Source organism: Sinohyriopsis cumingii, chromosome 16 (genome assembly GCF_028554795.1).
Source record: "Sinohyriopsis cumingii isolate HCF-2022 chromosome 16, ASM2855479v2, whole genome shotgun sequence".
Lineage (NCBI taxonomy): Eukaryota > Metazoa > Mollusca > Bivalvia > Unionida > Unionidae > Sinohyriopsis > Sinohyriopsis cumingii.
This window is the reverse complement of record NC_142976.1, coordinates 206,190-230,000: the sequence shown is the minus strand read 5'-3', so window position 1 is coordinate 230,000 and position 23,811 is coordinate 206,190. Positions and strand designations below refer to the sequence as shown.

The following is a 23,811-nucleotide window of genomic DNA, read 5'->3' as shown; positions in this document are numbered from 1 at the left end:
CTCTTTTAATGATCACAGATTCATACACAGCGCAGGTTGTTGATTACAGGCGATGTGCTTTTTTAATTCCATTATATCTTTAAATGATCGCCGATTCATACACAACAGAGGTTGTTGATTACAAGCGATGTACTTTTTATAACTGCATTATATCTTTTAATGATCACAGATTCATGCACAGCGCAGGTTGCTGATTACCAGCGATGTACTTCTTTAATTGCATTACTACTATGTTTTTATTACACTAATAAGTATACACTTGTCTTCGCTCACCTACTGAATTTCATACTATTTTAAACTCGCAACAGCTTAACAATTCATCGTAGTACTCCTCTTTATTGCTCGTTCTTTTCCGTCTTTAAAATAATTTCAGCCTTGTATATGATAACCTTGTATGACAAGAAAATAATAACTTATTTGTATAGCATCTGACATTGTTTCTGTAAATTTGATCCGTGTTTGTCACTTCGTTGCACACTGATGTTTCAGATTTAGGTCATACTGAAGCTGAATACTAAGCTTAACCAATTACAGATTTGTGCAATTTGATCAATATTGCATCTCTCTCTCTCTCTCTCTCTCTCTCTCTCTCTCTCTCTCTCTCTCTCTGTAATTGCTCTTCGTTCTAATCTCTAAACATCTCCATCATTTACTTCTGAAGCTGAAGCTTTATTAGTTCCATTCCCATATGGTCTTTTAAAGATCACTTCTGTAATTTCCTACCAAATGCTCTGAATGAATTTAAATAGTCTGGAATGTCCTGATGTGATCATAATCTTGAATGTCATGATGTTCCAATAGTCGTGAATGTCCGAACGTGGTGTCGAATATGTTCACGACAAAGTAATGTGTTAGTCCCAATGTCTGTGAGCACTTTGTACGTCCAACTAAACATTGAAATAAATTATGACTCTGAAATTATAGTTTGACACTACTGAAATTTATTTCAACATGATATTGAAATAGCAATTAATTATTTGTTTATTAGCCTCTATGTATACAAATCCTCAAGTGACCTAGGACACAATAGAATATTCTGGAAAACTAATCATTTCTAAAGGAAACTTGCACTAACACGTACGCACGGTTAGAACTAGATTTCAGATTCTAATAAACATTTTGCTAACCACATAGAATCATGACAGAAATCAGGTATATAAAAAATTATATCCACAACCGTTGATGACGGACAAAAGTCAAGCACACAATTTAAATGAAGTATACATGACACTGTACTGACTATATAACCGATTAAAAGAGAACTTCCACCACTATAACACTTATGAAATTGCTGAAAAAATATTATAAGAAGATAAATAGTTTTGAAACATTCCAAACGAGGTTGCTATAGTTTGAACTTATTTATTTATCGTCGGTGACGCAGAGAAAGGTACTAAGACGGCGTGTTTAACAAATATCATAACTGAGCTCTCGCAGACTGATTTTCATCCTGACTAAAGAAGGAAAGTTTCAAAGGAGTAAAGATGTTTTGACTGATTAATAAATAGATCAATATTGAAGGCAGAACGAAACCAAATAATGTCCCAGGAAAGGAGTGTATTCCACCTTAAAGAACGCTTGTACACCAACAAAGAATCCCTGACAGCAGTTAGTGAACACTGCAGAGAAGCAAGGCATACCATTTCTTGGAATAACATCTGAGTACTCGATAGAGAGAACAATACCAAGCGGAGGAAAATAAAAAAAACTATAGCAGTCATGCAAGGGGGGTGGGAAAAGTGTTGAACCGTTTTCCCGGATTGGAATTTCCGTATTTGTTCAGAAGAGGTTTATTACTTGGTCAACTTTTAGTCGAATTATATCAGTTTGCTGAATTTACTATCCAGGCTCAACAGCGAATACAGGGATAAAATGATCCCTGTGCAAGTATGCCTATCCGTAAAATGACTATGGCATCGCTACTTAAACGGAGATGATAATACGAATGTATTGATGCTTGATAGTTGAATTTAAGGATGTTGTCTATGTGCCCCAAGTTTACAATTTTCATTTTATCCATACCACTGTGTATATAAAGTTGAAAATGTAGCCAATAAAAAGAGTGTTTCCAGAAGTCAAGTTCTCAAAACCCTATCCATCCGTAGATCAGCCCAGTGCAAGTTTATATCCAACCAATCGATCCATGAATCAGCCCACTGCAAGTTTATATCCATCCAATCGATCCATAGATCAGCCCATTGCAAGCTTATCTCCAACCAATCGATCCATAGATCAGCCCAGTGCAAGCTTATATCCATCCAGTCGATCCATAGATCAGCCCAGTGCAAGTTTATATCCAACCAATCGAATGATCCATGGATCAGCTCAGTGCAATTATATCCAACAAATCGATCGCCAAAATTGTACAGACATTTGCTTGACCACTGTGGAAGAATGTACAATAAATGATTGTCACGTTTGCCTGTCCGCGATTACGTAAGTCAGGAACAAAGGAATGGGTTAGCGCCCATGAGTATGTCGACCCTGTACTGACGTGGCGATTTGTGTTTGTAGAAGAGCTCCCTTCGTTAGTTGTCAAAACTCGCATGTAGACGATAGAAGCTTTGTTCTAAGAACAAAGGACCCTCGATGCGGTTGTAAATCTCCCCGCTTTGACCGATGACCTGAGGCTCGTCTGTTAAATTGAACCGACTGGGGTAGAATTGATATAAAAACGAAACTGAGGAAGGGTGGGGCCATCAATTCGAACCAGAAGTTAACAGTCATTTGGGCTGGGAACGAATTAGTCATTGTGAAGCATCGTGCTGACAAGTTGTAGCAATAACTCCGGGAGACACTCGTGATTTGGCGGGAAAAACCTTGGTACATTCAAGGACAGACAGCTTCGTAAAGGAAGCTTATGGGGACAGAACTACCGGGTAGACAAGTCCCGAGTCTCAGAGAGACAGGATAGAAGTAGGCGGAGAACAAGCCTCGTTGCTGGAGAAAGAGAGAGAGAGAAGGAGAAGGAAATAGGAGACAAAAGGGAAAGAGGATAGGAAGAATTTCGGAGTACGGAGAACGCCGGAAGGAGGAAAGGAATAGGTGGAGTAAACACAGATGAGTAGAAATCAAGTACAGGGGAAAGCCATCTCACACTAAAATCACGTGATGAAATAGGTCGTTACATTGTCGGGAGGAAGAAGATTGGTTGAGAAATTAATATCGTTTAATTTGTATTAAATTGATATTCTTTTGAATTTCACCTTTGTGTTCTTAATAATTTAATTGTCGGAATTGCTGACTGGGGGCTCGGAGCTTTACTTCTCTTTATTACTAATTTCAATTCGTACAAACGAGCCAGGGTGGGAATTCCACAGTAATTCACATAAATATTGGGAGCATCCCACCCCAACGCATAACAGTGGGTCACATAGAACTTCACAATGATATTCACTTGCGAATAGTTGTGCTCTATGTAGATGATGCTCATGATATCTTCCTACAAGAATATATTCATTCATCCATTCATTCATTCATTCAGTTATACAATACGTGTTAGAGAGGCATCAAACAGCCTTGCGTAGATAAATGATACTAATAGCCGTAGGAACTATTCGTAAAATAACAATTGTATGAAATGTCCTAAATATTCTGAGAAACAATTAGAAACATTTTTAAGAGACCGAACTTTGCAAGGAAAGCATAAATGCGAAATATAAGGTCATTGGGTGGCTGTATTTATATAATAATATAACAGTAAATAGAAACAGCGATCTCAAGAGGTATAAGATAATATTGATCTTAAAAGACAATTTTTTTTTAAAAATGATTCCTTTCTATTCGTAACCGTACAGTCTGATCCAATCTTTTTACAATATTACGAAATTACAACTATCCATTTTCAATTAATAACAGCGGGCTGACTGCATCTTTGCGAAACGTATATATTGTTATTTATATGCATATTTAGTTTATATTGTGATTTTAACTTTTGTTCATGATTTCTAGTTGTAAACAGACGTTTTACATAGTTAACTTGTATCCATTATAGTAAGTTGTAAACAGAACGTATCATTTTAAAGCCAGTCTTTCTTACGATTAGACTTGGTGTTTCCAGTGGAGTGATATTAAGACGTAGGTCAAGTGAAAATGTGTATAATTATGAATTTGGTAAGCTGATAAGTAATTCCTGTTTTAGGTCAGTCTGTAGTAATCTATTTGCACAGTTGTGCTGTTGATAACATATATAATTCAAGGGGAATTATTTATTTGGAATATTCATTGGAATTACTAGAGCGCTCATTTGACTTTTGGATTAATACATTTCTTGGTGTTTGCTAATTAATTCAAAGTCATTCGGGATAATATCATTATGTTATAATGAAACATTAAAGGTATTGGAATTATTTCGGAGCATTCTATATCGTTGGAGTTGTGGTCAGATCTTTAGGATTATTTAGAATGTAATGCACAATATTAGAAATATCTTTTGAATTTTCACTGGTGTATCTTAGGGAAATAACGTGACTTAACTGGATGGTTCACTTTCCTTTATTACATATGTAGTACCTATAGCCTGTTAAAACAACTAAAAGTTAACAAATAAGCGAGTTTTTGTGGGTTTTTCCCCATTATAAATGGAATGTGCTGAAAGGCGCTATGAGGACCGTTTGTTTATGTGAACATATTCAGAAAATCATATATTTCGGAAATTAGCATTTCTTGTACACCACCTTGCGTATATCATTAAATAATGGACTTTAGTTTACAGAACTTGTAAGAATTAATACGAAGCTGTCATTAATCAGAGCGTAATTCAAGAATTGTTATAAAAACGGGACTCTTAACAGGCATATTTTGGTACATAGGTATATAGTACATTCAATATGTGACAATGACTACCTGATAAATAAGAACACCATGGTTATAACAAAGACATAACACAAAACCTAACGTCAGCACCTGACCCTGTTTGCCTGATACCCATGCCATCGGTTCATATATGTTAATCGTGATTTGTACCGAACTGCCCGACTTATGCAAAAGTAATTAATAATAACAGTGCAAGTAACAGCTAATGAAACAATATATTGACACAATAAATGTAGAACGTAATGATAGGGCGTTAGTAGCGACCATTAACCAACAAAGAGGACTAATGTTAGAACATTTGTACTATAAATAGTCATTAATCAGGAATCCTAAACAGCCAGTAGGTCAGGTTCTATGCCAGAGACGTTAATCATCAAGTTTTGTATAATTTACTTCTCTATGTTAAAAAAAATGAAAGTTTAAGAGGACAGTACAGTATTTTGAATTCAATTTAAATTATTTCCAACAGTTCTAACACAAGTCCTAAAGAATCCAATTTTCTCAGTGAATTCCATATTTTTTTATATACATGTCTGCCAACAGTCCTGATGTATCACAACAGCATTGTACAGGACTGCTTTGAATAAATTCACAATAGTCTCAGAAACATTTTGGTCCAATGAGCACTTTGTACTTCCGATAAATAATCCAAATGTTTCCACTTAATGTATTGCTAAACACAACATTAAACATATCTGCAGGTTGATCTTGAAAGAAAAACATAGAAAATGAGAATCGTAATTAGAATTAGAAGGGTTTAAACGCCTAATTGAAATTTTCTACGTAAAGACATGTCATATTTAGCAATAACTTTTCAGTTATGACCGTTATGCACTTGTTAATTATTGAAATAAACATACATAAGCTTTTCCTTGACCAAACGTGCGTCTACTCTGACTTTATATTTACTGTCATGCACACACAGACACACACACACTTTCTCTTTCCATTATTTTTTATACAATACAAAACTTTACCATATTTCTTACATGGTAAGATAATGTTGGATAATAATACCTACACCCACTTTTGAATTATGCCTAACTTTTGCTAGTTTTAATGAACAAAAGTTGGACATTATTCAAGGCGATTCATACATTTAATATTAAATCAATAACCAATTGTGATTATGATTATCACATAGTTTTATTTAAATTGAAAGTTTGTTTTAAAGAAAAAGAAAGACTAATTTCGTTCGTTCAGTCTTATACTGCGTCAATGTCATTTGTTGTGCGCAAAAAGTGCCCCAAACGTAGTTCTGCAACCATTAACATTTAAAAGTAGATTGTTTCTTAAAAATTACAAATTAAAGAGCAAATGTTTTTCAGAATAAATAGAACATTTTACACACCAAATCATTTTGCAACACAAAATGTCCTATTGCGTGTTTGTCACATGGTTTGATATCGGTTAGGGTAGACAACCCATGTTAACACTCAGTTTCAGTATTAAACATTCCATTGACGTGATATTGATGAGAAGGGATGATTACTGGATGCATACAATTCTAGGTTAATGACACGTATTTTTGACCCAATCTCTGTATTATTCAATTTGTAACAGTGGACTAGAGAAGATGTGCACAAATTTTAATTAGAGTCGGATGTGCATCCCATAGGCAGTATTATTTGTTTTAACCCAGTCTTCAACTTTTTGTCCAAACCATAAAGAGTAGCAAGATTTTAACAACACAGTCGTTTGAATAATAGATCTACATAAATCACAAGTATTTTGCAATGATATTTTGTAGTCTATGTCATCTGTACCTAGGTTGTCAAAGAGTGATCCATGTATATTGAAGTCTATGTCATCTGTACCTAAGTTGTCAATGAGTGATTCGTGTATAGTTTATGCTATATCATCTGTACCTAATTTGTCAATGAGTGATCCATGTATAGTATAGTCTATGTCTTCTGTACATAAGTTGTCAACGAATGATCCATGTATATTATAGTCTATGTAATCTGCACCTAAGATGTCAAAGAGTGGTCCATGTATATTGTTGTCTATTTCATCTGTATCTATGCTGTCAAAGAGTGTTCCATGTATATGTAGTATATGTCATCTGTACCTAAGTTGTCAGTGAGTGATTCATGTATATTATAGTCTATGTCATCTGTACCTAAGTTGTCAAAGAATGATCCATGTATATTATAGTCTATGTCATCTGTACCTAAGTTGTCAAAGAGTGATCCATGTGTATTGTAGTTTATGTTATCTGTACCCACGTTATCAAAGAGTGATCCCTGTATAGTGTAGTATATGTAATCTGTACCTAAGTTGTCAAAGAGTGATCCATGCATATTGTAGTCTCTGTCATCTGTACCTAAATTGTCAAAGAGTGATCCATGTATTATCCAGGCTATGTCATCTGTACCTAAGTTGTCAAAGAGTGATCCATGTATGTTGTAGTCTATGTCATCTCTACCTAACTTGTCAAAGTTTGAACCATGTATATTGTAGTCTATGTCATCTGTACCTAAGTTGTAATAATGTGGTGTATGTATATTGTAGCTTAAGTCAACTGTACCCACATTGTCAAAGAGATATCCCTCTATACCGTAGTCTATGTCATCTATACCTAAGCTGCCAAAGAGTCATTAATGTATATTGTAGGCTATGTCATCTGAACCTAAATTGTCAAAGATTGATCCTTGTATATTGTAGTCTATGTCATCTGTAACTAAGTTGTGAAAGAGTAACCAATGTATATTGTAGTTTATGTCCTCTGTACCTACGTTGTCAAAGAGTGATTCATGCATATTGTAGTATATGTCATCTGTACCTAAGTTATCAAAGAGTGATCCATGTATATAGTAGTCTATACAATCTGTACCTAAGTTGTCAAAGAGTGATCCATGTGTATTGTAGTCTGTCATCTGTACCTAAGTTGTCAAAGAGTGATCCATGTATATTGTAGTCTATAACATCTGTACCTAAGTTGTCAATGAGTGATCCATATATATTGTTGTCTGTCATCTGTACCTAAGTTGTCAAAGAGTGCACCATGTATTATGTAGTCTATGTCATCTGTACCTAAGTTGTCAAAGAGTGACCTATGTATATTGTAGTCAATGTCATCTGTACCTACGTGGTCAACGAGTGATCCGTTTATATTGTAGTCTATGTCACCTGCACCTAAGTTGTCAAAGAGTGATCCATGTATATTGTAGTCTATGCCATGTTTACCTAAGTTACCAAAAAGTGATCCATGTCTTTTTTAGGCTATGGCGTCTATACCTAAGTTGTCAAAGAGTGATCAATGTATTTTGTAGCCTATGTTATTTGCACCTAAGTTGTAAGAGAGTGATCCATGTATATTGTAGTCTATGTCATCTCTACCTAAGTTGTCAAAGAGTCATCCATGTATATTGTAGTCTGTCATCTGTGCCTAATTTGTCAAAGTGTAATTAATATGTAGTTTATGTCCTCTGTACCTACGATGACAAAGAGTGATCAATGTATAGTGTATTATATGTCATCTGTTCTAAAGCTGTCAAAGAGTGATCCTTGTATATTGCAGTCTATGTCATCGGTACCTAAGTTGTCAAAGAGTGACCCATGTATATTGTAGTCTATGTCATCTGTATCTAAGCTATCAAAGAATTATTCCATGTATATATGGGATGAATCCATTTCCTAAAATCAAAAAGTTGGACCTTATTTATTTTTCTGAACTTCACACTGTTATACACCACAACTCCTGTGTAAATGGTACATTAGAACAATCACCTGTACATTCTTTTACAAGGTAGCACAAAAACCGTGTAAATTGTGTATTATAAGTCCACCTTGTATTTAATAATATTTGATTGTCCACTGACACAATGATTAACAAAGTGGCTTTAAATCATATAAGAGAAGAAGAACTAATACCGAACACACGTAACTAGACAATCTAATTACCTCAGGTAAGCAAATTGCTTTTTCTTTCCCAGGTCGTTTGAGGTAAATTTCTATCAAAGCCTCTGCAGCCCCGGCCTAGGATGTGCGGGGCCCAAGGCAGCAGGCGATGATTGCGGTGCCCGAAGCAAAACAATGCATTTCAGAGAACCTCGGGGCCCAAGGCGGTTGCCTCGTTCGCCTTGCCCTATGGCCGGGTCTGAGCCTTTGGACGTTTTAACTCGCGGATTTGCTGTCCTCGTGCCAACAACTGCATCCTTGTCTCTCGACTGCTTGAAACTGTATCATGGGATAAACCCAAAAGCTTATCTAATGACAGTAAAAGTGACCTTCGTTCGGTTATCTTAAATATGTGGCACCGTCCCGAGATGCACATAATCCAAATAATTTACGTGCATTTCATGTCACCCATACAAAATAATACTAGCAATAACTGGATAGTTCTTTTGTTTAGACTTTTATTTGTCCTGTAACCAAATGTAGCAACAAGGAATTTAAACTCTTGATCCCTATTATTCCACCATTTTCATCTTATAGTCAAGATAATGAATGCAAAGATTACATCAGATCTCTAATTTCTCTTTTAATCTGATACTTCAATAATGAACTAAGTACTATGCCTGTATAGTCAATCCTGGACTTCGTATTTATACTCTGACGTTCACGTCAAGTCTTTGCATTCCTTGCTTCTGAAAATTGTCAGTATCTTAAGTTTGCATTGGTACATTTGTATAGTTATTCATCTTTTGAAAAATGTTTTAAAAATTGATATCAATAATGACGTAACTATTTTGTTGCTCCTAGAAATGAGAAAATAGTTACTCGCAAAACAAACCTTTGTCAAATTTAGGCCTAATTAGCAACAATTTATATGGCTGTTTCCATGGCAATGTACAAATAACTGTGAAATACGTTTTATTGTAAATTAGGGCCAAAAGTTGAATTAAAGTCAATTCGGCAGCATAGTTTATTTCCATCAATCCTTTGTTGTACCATGATATATATATATATATATATATATATATATATATATATATATATATATATATATATATCGATGAACACAAATATTTATTATTTCAAAGTAAAATTTAACATATTGTCATGCACTAAAAATAATCTTCTCCTAGATAGCTGACATGTGCAAACGTATAGAGCCAACTGTCATGAAAACAACATTATTGCAGGGGAAACGTCGGGGTCCCAACATAATAGTGATGAATATAAACACCCGGGTCGAAATATTCAGCTTCTGCCTTGATAGGACATTCCTGGAAAAAAGTTTGGGTATTTCCTCGATATATTGTTTTTACATGGACATTCTCATTTCTTGAGATTATATTTTCACCTTGAATAAGTCAAAGACTAACATAAAAAATTATCCAGTGTCATGTTCATATAATGAGTTTTATCTGCAGGAAAATATGCAATTGATTAAGATATAATTATGATAGCATAACGTATGAAGTACGATTTTTATTCCTGACGCATTCATCTAACTCATACATTGGCTTGCCAACGGTAAGACAATGACCACTTTTTCCTAATATAAGAAAACAACCTTAAAACGACACATGTTCATTACCACATAAAATGATTGGAAATTGGCTTGGACGTTATAACATCAGTTTACTGAAATACAAACACTATTAAATTTTCACCATACTATTTAGGAAATGACAGTCAAAGACATGGACACGGATGTCACACTTATATCCCCGACTCATATTTTAAAATATGAATGAAAAATATTCCAAAGTAAATATGATTAGCTTTTGGTTTAGTATTGTACGGTACAGAGAGACAATTAGTATATTTAGCATTTAGGAAATTAGAGCAAATTATCTTATCATAGGAAGCTCCAATGTAGCTGACCCGTGTCGATACAGAGGTATTATTTGAAGCCGCACCATTTCCGATCCGAGTCCAGCACCATAAAACCATTTAAGCCAATACGGTTCCTGTTGTGGAATCGTGCTTTCAGCGGGAGTGTGCACCGGACATACAAAATAAACTATTTTGTCCCTACAGCTTTGAGATAATAACGTGCTTACTAAATTTGCAATAATCATGACTTAACGTTACGTTTTATCCATTCCATTCTTTTTTCTTTCTTTCTTGTTCGCTTTTATAATAAAACTACATCATCTAAGCTGTAACTGATTGATCAGAAGGTGAGAGGTCTGTGAATTTGCATATTAGGATGGGAAAACTATCTTGTAATGCCATGAAGATGAATGTTTTTTTGTTTCTTTTACCTTTGAAATGGAACAGGAAAGTCCAACCTATGAATGGTAAATGAGCCAGTACAACATGTTGATACAACACTTAAGATAGTCCACGGTCCTTTTTCATCTTGGTAGAGAACAGTTCAAGTTAAGCGAAACTACAAATTTAGAAACATTTGTACGTATTTGGTTTTGCGTCATTCTAATTAAATGCAGTTTAAACGTCTTCATCCATAAGGTTTACTGCTACTACTACTACTACTACGACGACGACGACGACGACTACAACTACTAATCATCATCATCATCATCATCATAAATACCACCACCACCACAACCATCATCATCATCATAAATACCACCACCACCACAACCATCATCATCATCATAAATACCACCACCACCACAACCATCATCATCATCATCATCATTGCTGAAAAGGAGCATAGCAATAAAATATTTACAGTGCAATCAAATAAAAAAAACGATAACCATTGCTTTCCTCCATTTTACAGCATTAGAGTTAAATCTGACACTTTGATCTAGACCTAATTGGAAAACAAATATATTTTTTGAAAACTTGTAGATGGTACCAGTCTCAATAAAAAAAACAGTTGTGTTTGTTATATCCAAATTTTTGGAGAGTATCTTAAACTAGCAAGCATACAGTAAATGTAGTAATGGAAAACAAAATATTTATTTTGGTTCTTACTGACTCAAAGCTAAATTGTCAAATAATTCCTTGGCTTTTTTCAATTATTTATCTGTTTCTTTATTTCGTTTGGTCGGTACTTTTAATATTTTCAACATTTCCTATTTCATCCATTCTTTATTTCTTCTTTCTGGCTTAATTTTCTACTTTGTAGAAATCAAGAGACTATTACCACGTGTTTTGTGAGATCTGAGCACAACTACAGATGTGTTCTACTACTTTTCAATTGCTATCTTTCTACTAGCAATTCATCATACACTCATAATGTATCAATGTTAATATGCACAAAACTAAAACAGTAAGATTTACTTTTCTTTTGAAAAAACAAGATGTATCTCATCTTCCATAAGAACAAGCAAGTTCTGTTTTTTTGTTTATATCTTAATCGAATTCTTGTTTTTCTTATCACAAATACAAAATCAGATTGATGTAAAATTGTGTTTGCCTTTGCAAGTGAAAGAAATTAAAACTGAGGCGACTCCTCACCAAAGAGAGTTAATTATTCTTGCCAAAAAAGCCTTTCGTCTTATTTTAGCAATGGAAAACGTAAGCTGCATTGATTATTTCCACACGTACACAGAACTACAATATAAATCCGAAAAATTTTACTGAACAAATAGAAACTGAGCAAAGCAGCCTGTCAATTTAGATTTGGTTTGGCATGTTTAAAAAGAGCCAGCTAAAGCGAGTCGTCCATGAATCCTTTCATGTACTTTAATTGACAAATTATATAGGTTTACGGACTAGAAGCAATTTAATTCAATCTTGACTGGTTGTAAATTAACACGCTTCGTATGATAGTGACATCGTAATTGCATGGAGCGTATATCTAGTTTAAACGGAAGCCGCGGTATCTCAGTTGGTAGAACATCGGATTTGTAATATAATATCGCTGGTTCGTTACCTACCAAGACCAGCTCTAGTCAGTTGCATCAGTGGGTCCTTGCGAAAGGAACTAAGCTTCCATTTCCGTGGCATGATATGGTCAGTAAGATGTTAAAGGTGCCGTCAAAAATCAACCAAATCAAAACAAAAAAGAAATATATTTTGAAATATTTTAACATGATTCCGTTTGTAAAGAGTTCACTGTTGAATGCATTTGACAATTTAAACAAAACGACTTTAACAATTTTGTGATACTGTATCATGCTGCTACATATATATCCTCGAGCAAAAAATGCATAATACTTTCGAAGAAAAAACCTCTTCTACCTGTTATATCCAATTGTTATCATAGATCCCGAGATGAGCTACATAATTGTTATGTTTCTGAATGACCTGTGTTTGAGTCCTGATGTGGCTGAAAAGGAATGCAATACTGGTATGTCTGTACCACCTAGCCAGAAAATCTACAGTACGGTTTTTGTGTCACGTGATCTGCAACTTTGTGTCACTGCTATCGTGTAACAGTGTAGAAATATTCAATGGAATATGTACATATATCATTGCTATCGTGTAACAGTGTTGACATATTCCATGGAATATGTACATATATCAGTGCTATCGCGTAACAGTGTTGAAATATTCCATGGAATATGTACATATATCATTGCTATCGTGTAACAGTGTTGAAATATTCCATGGAATATGTACATATACCATTGCTATCGTGTAACAGTGTAGGAATATTCCATGGAATATGTACATGCATGATCATTTACGCCGTTATCGATTTATTTTGTAGATATGTATAGGCTGTAAACAAAACAAAGCAGTGGACGCATGGAAATTTTGCAGTCTTAGAAAATACCTATGTTCAATCTGCAAACATAACCGATCGTTTCTTATTGCAGATATATATATATATATATATATATATATATATATATATATATATATATATATATATATATATATATATTAAACACATTGTTTCTTACGGAAGGAAATGTGAGTAACTAAAACAAGACTTTTATTATTCAGTCCCATGAATCATAATATCAAAATACAATAGTGATATATAAACATATTTGGTGAAACTAGATACAGAAGAATGAGCACACGCAGTGTCTATGTACTCCGGATTATTCTTATTATTAAACTATGAATTTTTACGAATGTAGTATCCTTTATAAAACCTCAAATCAGTTCTAACAATTAAGATAGGATAAATTGCATATACCCTGTTTCCTGTACAAGCAGGGGAATCCGTGCTGACTGCATTCAGCTTGGAGTATTTTGTGCAATATATCCCAATCTGTTCGCAAATTGGTAATTTATTTCTATTTATGAGCCTCAATTTTTACTATTGACTGGACAATAAATGCTATGTTTGAGTTTCAAACGAAAGGTTGATGTCGCAGCGTGTGTGGAATATGTTAAGCGAAATTACAGATCTGAACGAGCAATTAAAACATTTCAAGGTAATTAGATTTGATCCAGGTCATTATTAATCTTAATTTTGCATCGGTGATGAACTTGTATATATATATCATTATAACAAATCTTTTGGTTCATTGTAAATTCCTATTCAAGGTTCTCATCAAACTCAAATTCTTTTCCACACATATTTATCTAGTGTTTCCTTTAGGTGTGGAGAGAGAGAGAGAGAGAGAGAGAGAGAGAGAATGTTTTATGGACTGTTGATTTTGAAAGGCACACAGAGAGAACACGTTTGTTTATTTAGAAAATTTTGCGTGCATATGAAAAAACCTTTTGCTTTTTATTTCCTATTTTATTCATGACTAGTAAGTGGAAATTATTTGTGACAGTTATAGCAGAATCTTCTGTTGAAACCATAACGATATGAGAATTCATACGCCATGGGAGAAACGCAATTTGATCTACCCTAATATTTAGTATATCAATTAGCTTTACACCAGCTCTTCTGATAACATGTTACAATAAAGAAGTTACCATTAGATATAGCACAAGTCCATTATGGTATCCAAAGCCATGTCTTTGATAATTTTATGAATATTTTTTTTATGAGAGTCACACAACTTTTTCGGAGACTACATAGAAAAGACAGATTAACTACGTTCATGTCATGTCACATAGTCTAGAACTTGAAACTGAGCAGTTTGTTAAGTGATAGTTTCGTGATCAGTTATGTACAACACGTGATCCTCCAGTAAACAGTACTGTGCTGGGCGTCCAAGGTTAAATTTTTTTACATAAGCAATAGTTACTGTCTTGGTTTAGACAAACACTCTCTTCATTTGTGTGATTTTACGCAGAACTATTCCTCGTTTTAGAACTCTCATTCAGCTTTAAAAGGGAGAAAACTCTAGCTCAGTATCTTTACAGAAATCGAGATTTAAAAAAAATAATTAAGTAAAATATTACTTTAAAGATCATCTGTCGAGGTTTAGCAATGTTTTCTGACTCTTAGATACATACACACATGCACACACACACGCTCTCTCACACACACACATATACACACACACACACACACACACACACACAAACTTCAGTTTGAGAGGGCAGTTATCGCAGAGGTAGATATTGAAATTACGTAAAGTTATACTTGATCAATACACGAAACTTCGGCAAACTTTTCGAGGATTGTGGATATAAAAAATCCAGACTTTGTTCTGACTATTCAGTCATAAACACGCTTGCGTGTAGAGATGAATATAAACAATAAAGATGTGACCTCATCCGCAACAAATGTAATAGATGTACAATATAAAAAAAAAAAACTTATCTACTTTATCAGACAAAGAAATTATCAAAAGATTTATTTCACATTTTTGGTAATAATATATATATATATATATATATATATATATATATATATATGAAACATGACTGCATGTTGTCCTTGAAGGCTAAACGATCACGTCCGAAATATCCGAATATACTTCGGCGCTATTTCATGATACAATTCAACTGGTTAATATTTTGTTTTCGTGTTTTAGGGCACATCAACACAAGTAGATTATTTAGTAACAAGTTAATCGGAGTAAAGTGGCTTCACCAAGGACACAACACATTAGATGACATTGTTGATAATTCCTGAGAAAAAAGTTTAAATATACCCTTAGTAGCACATTATTGTTGACGTTATACAAATTTGTACGGTAGCTAAATATGACGTCATACAAATTTGTGGGGTAGCTAAATATGACGTCATACAAATGTGTAGGGTAGCTACATATGACGTCATACAAATTTGATAAATATGATGATTTGACATTGCAGACAGATCTCAATTTGATAAATATGATGATTTGACATTGCAGACAGATCTCAATGCCATTTAACAAATATATCAACAGAAAGAGAAGAATATATACTGTATGTCTTTTACTATATTTGTAATATTTTATTCTTCAAACTTTTATTATGTATGACTTTTGAAAAAGTTACTGAGTTTGAATGATTCTATCAGACCGGCTGTTTATTTATTTACTTGTGCACAAGCATTTTACACAGAACATTAGTTCCACTCTATTATTCATGACTTCGGAATATTATCCTTTTAAAATTATATAAATTATAGAAACTTGCTTTCCGTTTTTAGAAAATGTGGTCTTTCAGCCGTGTTTTGGTTTTATATTATAAACGTCTGGAAAACTCGTGCAGCTGTATTTAGATTTATATTATTCAGGCCTGGGAAACTAGAAAGGAAATGGCACCAATGATTGTGGTAGCTTTAAGAATGATATCTGACATTTAAGACAGGCAACTTTAAAGCCAGACCTACTACATAAATCGTTGACGTCTTAGGCCATTAGATGTGGTACGTTCGCAAAAGAGACAGAACAGTCAGGCTGTCACGGAATGGTATAAATCCCTTTGTTATTTATTAGATACATGTACTCGGGATTTGTTTTTTTTTTTTTTGTACAACGATACCCGAGGGTGATTTATGTATATTATACAATATTTCGAATCATTGAGTTCGGTTCGTCCAATGCCAAACGTGCGAAGTGCTTTCGATGGAAAAAACCGATATTTATCAAGCGCACAGACGATGTAGGACTACATTGTATATAAATGCCTCACCTTAGGATGAAATCTTTACATTACGGAACGTCTTGTCAGTGATCAGTTATAGCTTAACTATAGCTTAACTATAGCTCTACAGAAGCGATAAGATTCGCACAAACATATATAGACCAAACATGGCAAGATTTGTGGAACTCCTCCACAAAAGGTAAAAAGCACCATGAAACAAAAAAAAAAAAACGTAGATAGGAACATACAGCTACCCAAGGGTACCTATTTAGAACATAAAACCATAAACAGGATAATAACTGGAAAAACTAAACTAGCAAGCAGTTTTGGAAGGTTTATAGGACCCGAACCAGCAACCATTAACTGCTTTAACTACCACACCACCGAAGATCTACACCACGTATTCAATATATGCCCAAAATATCAACCGGCTCGGAAAATATTTATCAATAACCAAAAAGAGATTGGATCACCCCACACATACCCAGACTTACTTATGGGATCTAAAAAAATAAACAATCATCATATAAAAATATAAATCAATTCATAGACTCAGCAGGACTTAGGAACAAAATATAATTACTATCGCCACATAAAAACCCATAACATATCATTCAATTTTATAAAAGTATTAATAAATAATTCTCTTACCTATAAAAAGCTAAGGAAACCACAAAATCGGATGTCCTAGATGTCTTTAACGAACCGAGCAATCAGCTAGGATTCCGGTCCTAGATGTCCTTAACGAACCGTGTAATCGGCTAGGACTCCGGTCTCTTGCTAAATAAAGTATAAATAACATTCAATCTCTAAAAACATTAATTAATAAATAATTTAAAGAGGCAATATCTAAATACTTATAAATAACATAACGTAGGAAGCACCTCGACTAGTAATACCATAATAACCTTGAAAATCTCTCTTCAAACATGATTTCTACTAAGAACCTCTATAAACAGCATAAAATATCCCCCCCTTTAGAACATTTTAAAGAAGAAAAAAAAAATCGAAAACAATAAAATCGCAAGAAACACCAGGCAAATGCAACAAGAAACCAGCGATGTAAAGCAAGCAGGACCGTTCCCGAGCCCTCCTTCCCACTAATGACAGCCAACCATTCAACTGTAAGGGACCTTTATGGACCCACAGATTGAGGCCAAACTATCAGGGTTCCTTGAATCCATAAAAGCCTGGGGGAGGTGGCACTATTCCCTTCCCCAGGAACAACTAGCAGGCTGCGGTGCAGTCAGAAAAAAGTGGCACATGCACAATTGTGCGCACGCCACTATAATTAAACTCAACAACAACAAGTAGTCAGTCTACGTAACGACTTGCACATCTTCAACTGTAGAGGCATGGCCGATTATCCAACGTGCCCAAAGCCTCCGAGGCTCAAGGGGCCCCGTACATTATCGTCTGATTTCACAGGCAGGGCCCTCGAGGCTCAAAGGGCCCCGTATGTTATCGTCTGATTTCACAGGCAGTGTTGTTAATAGTACTGTAACCATATTTATGGACAAGGCAGAATAGCTGTGGGCCTCTATGATGGCTGTGCCCATGGCTCCCAAATATCTTAATACAGCCCTGTGTAGAGGTACGTAAGTTATTTATTAATTTCTTATGCATCTTATATGTTATAACTATTGTTTATATTCTTGAATGTGATTTAACATGAGATCTATATTAGCAAAAATGTTGCATTTTATTAAGAAACCTTTAGTACCATAGGATTCATATCGGACACGGGTAGGTTCACCTTTGAACCTGTTTATTGCTTTGTAATGTTGTGCCGATAATGTAATTGGTATAGTTTACCGTATATAACGTCACTACGTGTTATTGTTTATGCCCATGCCATTCTTAGCACATGGTGTTAGATTTATTTTCAGCTGATCAGAGCGGACGGGGTACCAACTGTAGAGCTGACCATAGAACTGACCATAGCAGTCGTAAAGCTGACCATAGCAGCCATATAGATGATTGAACAGTGTGTTGCTGGTTGAGTTGCAGGCGATCGGGCGTTGCTGACGATTTCTATGCGCTGATTGCTTGATTGACCAAGGAAATTAATGGTGGTCGGTGACTACCTGTAATGCTGACTGCTTGATTAACCAGTGTGACTGATTGCCAAGGAGTACGGTGACGGACTCTTTTGTGTAACTCCTTACATGTAATCTTTTAGCTGTGGGCTAATTTTGGGGTTTGCTATACCTAGTGATTTGTAACTGTACAGATATTTTGTATGATATCTGACACATCGTTTCATCATTTTACTATTTTAGTAAAGTACCTCATTTTTTACTATTTGAGTGAATACATTTTACTATATGAGTAAAGTAAATCATTTTTACTATCTGAGTAAAACACATCATTCTTTTCATCGTGTGAAATTACCATGAATCATTTATAATATTTGAGTAAAACACATCCATCTTTTCGTCGTGTAAAATGACTGTGAATCATTAACCTTTGTCCTTGTACTGTGTAAGGTCATTTACTTGTATCCACATTTATAATACATTATTAGGTTCATGCAGATTGTGTTATTTTGTCCATTATTTGGATCTTATACAAGCATGTATTAATCATAATCATTTTTCCATTCAAGTCATTCATCAATAAACATTGCACTTTTGTCACCATCTAAAGTGTTGTTATAAGTCCAAAATCTAACCCGGTTATCTTGTTACACAGGCATATAATTAGAACTACTACTACTATTACTACTACTCCAACTACAAATAATAATAATAATAATAATAATAATAATAATAATAATAATAATAAATGTTGCAAGAAGAACAGAACGAAAATATCACTTAAAGACATCATTTTATCTTTTACGCCCAAATCGTTGTAATTCGAACAAATGTAATTCTGCATTCAAGAATTAACTGGTATGATCTGTAAAAAAGCCGACTAAAGTCATGCAGCTATAAGAAAGAGGATACAAATAATAGAATTCATAGAGGTACATACCAGATTCAGCAGTCGTGCTTTCCATCTTGAAAGTAATCACCAATAAACAGAAGAGAATGTTACTTGCGTTGATCCTCATTTTGAAATATTGTCGGAATGACTGTTAGCTCTAATATCAGATAACTGCCTGTTTACACATTTGAAGCTTTCATGCCTGACCAATCTGCATTTTACACTGTTCTACACTTCCTAGTTGAGGTCTTGCGCAATTAAATAATTAAATCCATCCGTGACGACCAGCTTGTACTTCATTGTTCAGTAGATGCCAACTTCAGAAAAGAAAAAAATGGGGATTTCCAAAAATATTTTGAAATATGCAAAGTTTATTTAAAGCTTTTTTAACTCTGATATCAGTAGGTTGCAAATAAATGCAAGTAGTACAAGTACGTGGGATGTGGGACTCATTAGTTGTGTAGTGGTGTGTTTATTCCCGTCAGGTAAGTAGCAGAAATATTGTGAGATATGGGTCTGGTTAACTTTTTTGGTGTGTGTCTTTTACATTTCGCTAAGGGGCCCCGAGTGGCCGAGTGGATCACTGCCATCTCATCTCTATCTGCGGGTGTTCGAGTCCAAGGCTTGGCTAGCGTGGGTACGTGGGAAAGCCTGCCAGTAGCTTCTCATGGGTCGGTGGTTCTTCTCTGGGTTTTCCAGGGGTCTTCCTCCACCAGTTATACTGGCCGCCATGTATAGCCTATCTTGTGCTGAAAAATGGCGTTAAACCCTAGAACAACAACAAGTACATTTAGCTGAGGGATATGAGAACATCATATGGAAATTTAAAAATGCTATGCCAGCACGATTTGGGATTATTTTAAACATCTCAAATTAAAACCACTAGACCACGTTGCTTATTATTATTATTATTATTATTATTGTTGTTGTTGTTGTTATTATCTTTTTTCATTTTTTTCTCCTGATATTCAGCATGATACAGATACTGGGTCAGCAAGTCGCGCTATTATATTATTTTATAATTGAAAAACATTTCTCCGACACCAGGTTATGAACACAATTTTTTTAAAGGGGCCCCGAGTGGCCGAGTGGTCTAAAGCGCTCTCCGTTACGGATCACTGCCATCTCACCTCTGTCTGCGTAGTTTCGAGTCTCAGGTTCGGCCAATGTGAATATGTGAGAAAGCTTGCCTGTAGCTTCTCGTGGGTCGGTGGTTTTCTGGGGTTTTCCCGGGTTCTTCCTCCATCATTAATACTGGCCGCCATGTATAGCCTACCTTGTGCTGAAAAATGGCGTTAAACCCAAAATGCTGCAACCGATATGACTAAGGAAGGTGAAAATCTACTGAAAACTATATAGAAATATTAGGATACAGAGTTTTTGTCTCAGATTTTTTTTGTGCAGAATAAGATATAAGATGTGAGACTGTTTTATTTGCTGGAATATTTTTAACCTTATTCATATGTGGTTGATATAGTAAGATTGCCACATCTGATTCGTTGGTGGATTCGGCCTGCCAATTCTGATTGGTTCAGTTCTGTCACGTGGTATAAAACCGAAGGTTATATTTTGGAGTGGAAAACATTACTTGTCAGATAACTAAAGAGCGCGGTAAAATTCAAAACCAGAATTAACACCTGTGAAGTCCAACACCCCTTTTAGGTAATGACATATATAAATTGCTAAATAATAATAATATTATAAGACTGACAAAGTAATAAAAATACTCTGAATTAATTAGGTGAAAAGCAAGTAAAATAAGCAATACTTTGAACATTTGAACGTCCGTGTTTTTAACAATATGAAGAGGCAAGCATTTTGGGAACTTACGTAGGAAATGTTTGAGTAAGTAAATTATTCTTCAAAATTATCGTGCAATTATCTCCCACCACATTGGTAACCTGGGTTAAACGAATACAAAGCAATTCTTCAACTCTCCTCTGTTGGGGTCACTATGATTTCTAATCATTATTTAATTTATCATTGAAACAAACTGTTATGTGCTGAGACATTTTATTGTAATGATTCAGGAACAAGACATTGACTTAACGTCAGTATCTAGTTGTTACAATACAAGAATGTGAGTAACTAGTGTTTCCTTGCAGGAGTATTTTGTCTTATTCCACTTAATATTCGTACAGGTAACAGCATTCCAGTTTCTTAGTTACGTTTCTTACATTAAACATTTTTGGTTGACTTTACTGCTGAGTGGAACGTCTTCAATGAACCCTCCCTACCAGACAGGAATTAGAGGTCGCTTACAATATCATTTAATGATCCCAGTTTCATACACAGTGAAGGTTGTTGATCACTGGCGATGTACTTTTTTAAATTCCCTCATATCTTCTAATGATAACAGATTCATACACAGTGAAGGTTGTTGATCACTGGCGATGTACTTTTTTAAATTCCTTCATATCTTCTAATGATAACAGATTCATACACAGTGAAGGTTGTTGATCACTGGCGATGTGCTTTTTTTTAATTCCTTCATATCTTCTAATGATAACAGATTCATACACAGTGAAGGTTGTTGATCACTGGCGATGTACTTTTTTTAAATTCCTTCATATCTTCTAATGATAACAGATTCATACAGGTTTCTGATCCTTCATGGTCTTGGCCAATATTTTTATTTTATCATATTTTTTTTTACAGATAACAAATTTTCGAAACTCCTTACTTTAAAGAAAACCAAATTTTTCATGTTTTTAGTATACTATTAATTATACACGTCTCTTCGTTCAGTTACTGAATTTCAAAATATTTTAAACTCGCAACAGCTTAACAATTCATCGTAGTACTCCTCTTTATTGTTCATTCTTTTCCGTCTTTAAAATAATTTCAGCTTTTTATATGCTAACCTTGTTTGACAAAAAAATAATAACTTATTTGTATCGCATCTGACATTGTTTCTGTAAATTTGATCCGTGTTTGTCACATCGTTGCAGACTGATGTTTCAGATTTAGGTCATACTGAAGCTGAATACTAAGCTTAACCAATTACAGATTTTGCAATTTAATCAATATTGCATCTCTCTCTCTCTCTCTCTCTCTCTCTCTCTCTCTCTCTCTCTCTGTAATTGCTTTTTGTTCTAATCTCTAATCATCTCCATCATTTACTTCTGAAGCTGAAGCTTTCTAAATTCCATTTCCATATGGTCTTTTAAAGATCACTTCTGTAATTTCCTACCAAATGCTCTGAATGAATTTCAATAGTCTTGAATGTCCTGATGTACCAATAGTCTTGAATGTCCTAACGTAGTGTCAAATATGTTCACGACAAAGTAATATGTTAGTCCTTTTGTCAATGAGCACTTTGTAAGTCCAACTAAACACTGAAATAAGTTATTACTCTGAAATTATAGTATGACACTACTGAAATTGATTTCAAAATGATATTGAAATAGTAGTTAATTATTTGGTTATCAACCTCTATATATACAAATCCTCAAGTGACCTAGGAAACAAAAGAATATTCTGAAAACTAATAATTTCTAATGGAAAATTTCATTAACTCGTAAGCACGGTTAGAACTAGATTTCAGATTCTAATAAACATTTTGCTAACCACATAGAATCATGACAGAAATCAGGTATATAAAAATTATATCCACAACTGTTGATGACGGACAAAAGTCAAGCACACAATTTAAATCACATATACATGACACTGTACTGACTATATAACCGATTAAAAGAGAACTTCCACGATTATAACACTTGTGAAATTTCTGAAAAAATATTATAAGAAGATAAATCGTTTTGAAACACGCCAAACGAGGTTGCTATAGTTTGAACTTATTTATTTATCGTCGGTGACGCAGAGAAAGGTAGAAAGACGGCGTGTTTAACAAATATCATATCTGAACTCTCGTAGGCTGACTTTCGTCCTGACTAAATAAGGAAAGTTCGAAAGGATTAATGATGTTTCGACTGATTAATTTATAGATTAATATTAAAGGCAGACCGAAACCAAATGATGTCCCAGGAAAGGAGTGTATTCCACCTTAAGGAACACTTGTACGCCAACAAAGAATCCCTGACAACAGTTTGTGAACACTGCAGAGAAGCAAGGCATACTATTTCTTGGAATAACATCCGAGTACTTGATAGAGAGAACAATACCCAGCGGAGGTAAAAAAATAATACAAAAAACTTCAGCAGTCATGCGGGGGGGGGGGGGGGGAGTGTGTTGAACCGTTTTCCAGGATTGGAATTTCCGTTCTTGTACAGAAGAAGATTATTACGTGGTCACCTTTTAGTCGCGTTATATCAGTTTGCTGAATTTACTCTCAAGGCTCAACAGCGGATA

At 34.7% G+C, this 23,811-nt stretch overlaps 1 protein-coding gene across 1 annotated transcript in view; it reads right to left on the bottom strand.

The window, feature by feature from the left end:
- Nucleotides 1-19,636, bottom strand: part of LOC149779802 (low-density lipoprotein receptor-related protein 6-like) — a 119,336-nt gene extending 99,700 nt beyond the window's left edge. The window contains exons 1-2 of the mRNA XM_089936470.1: nucleotides 19,546-19,636; nucleotides 17,218-17,346 (exon numbers count right to left, since the gene is read on the bottom strand). The gene's annotated coding sequence lies outside the window, so the exon portion shown is untranslated. The remainder of the gene's footprint in view (nucleotides 1-17,217; nucleotides 17,347-19,545) is intronic.
- Nucleotides 19,637-23,811: the final 4,175 nt, after the last annotated feature.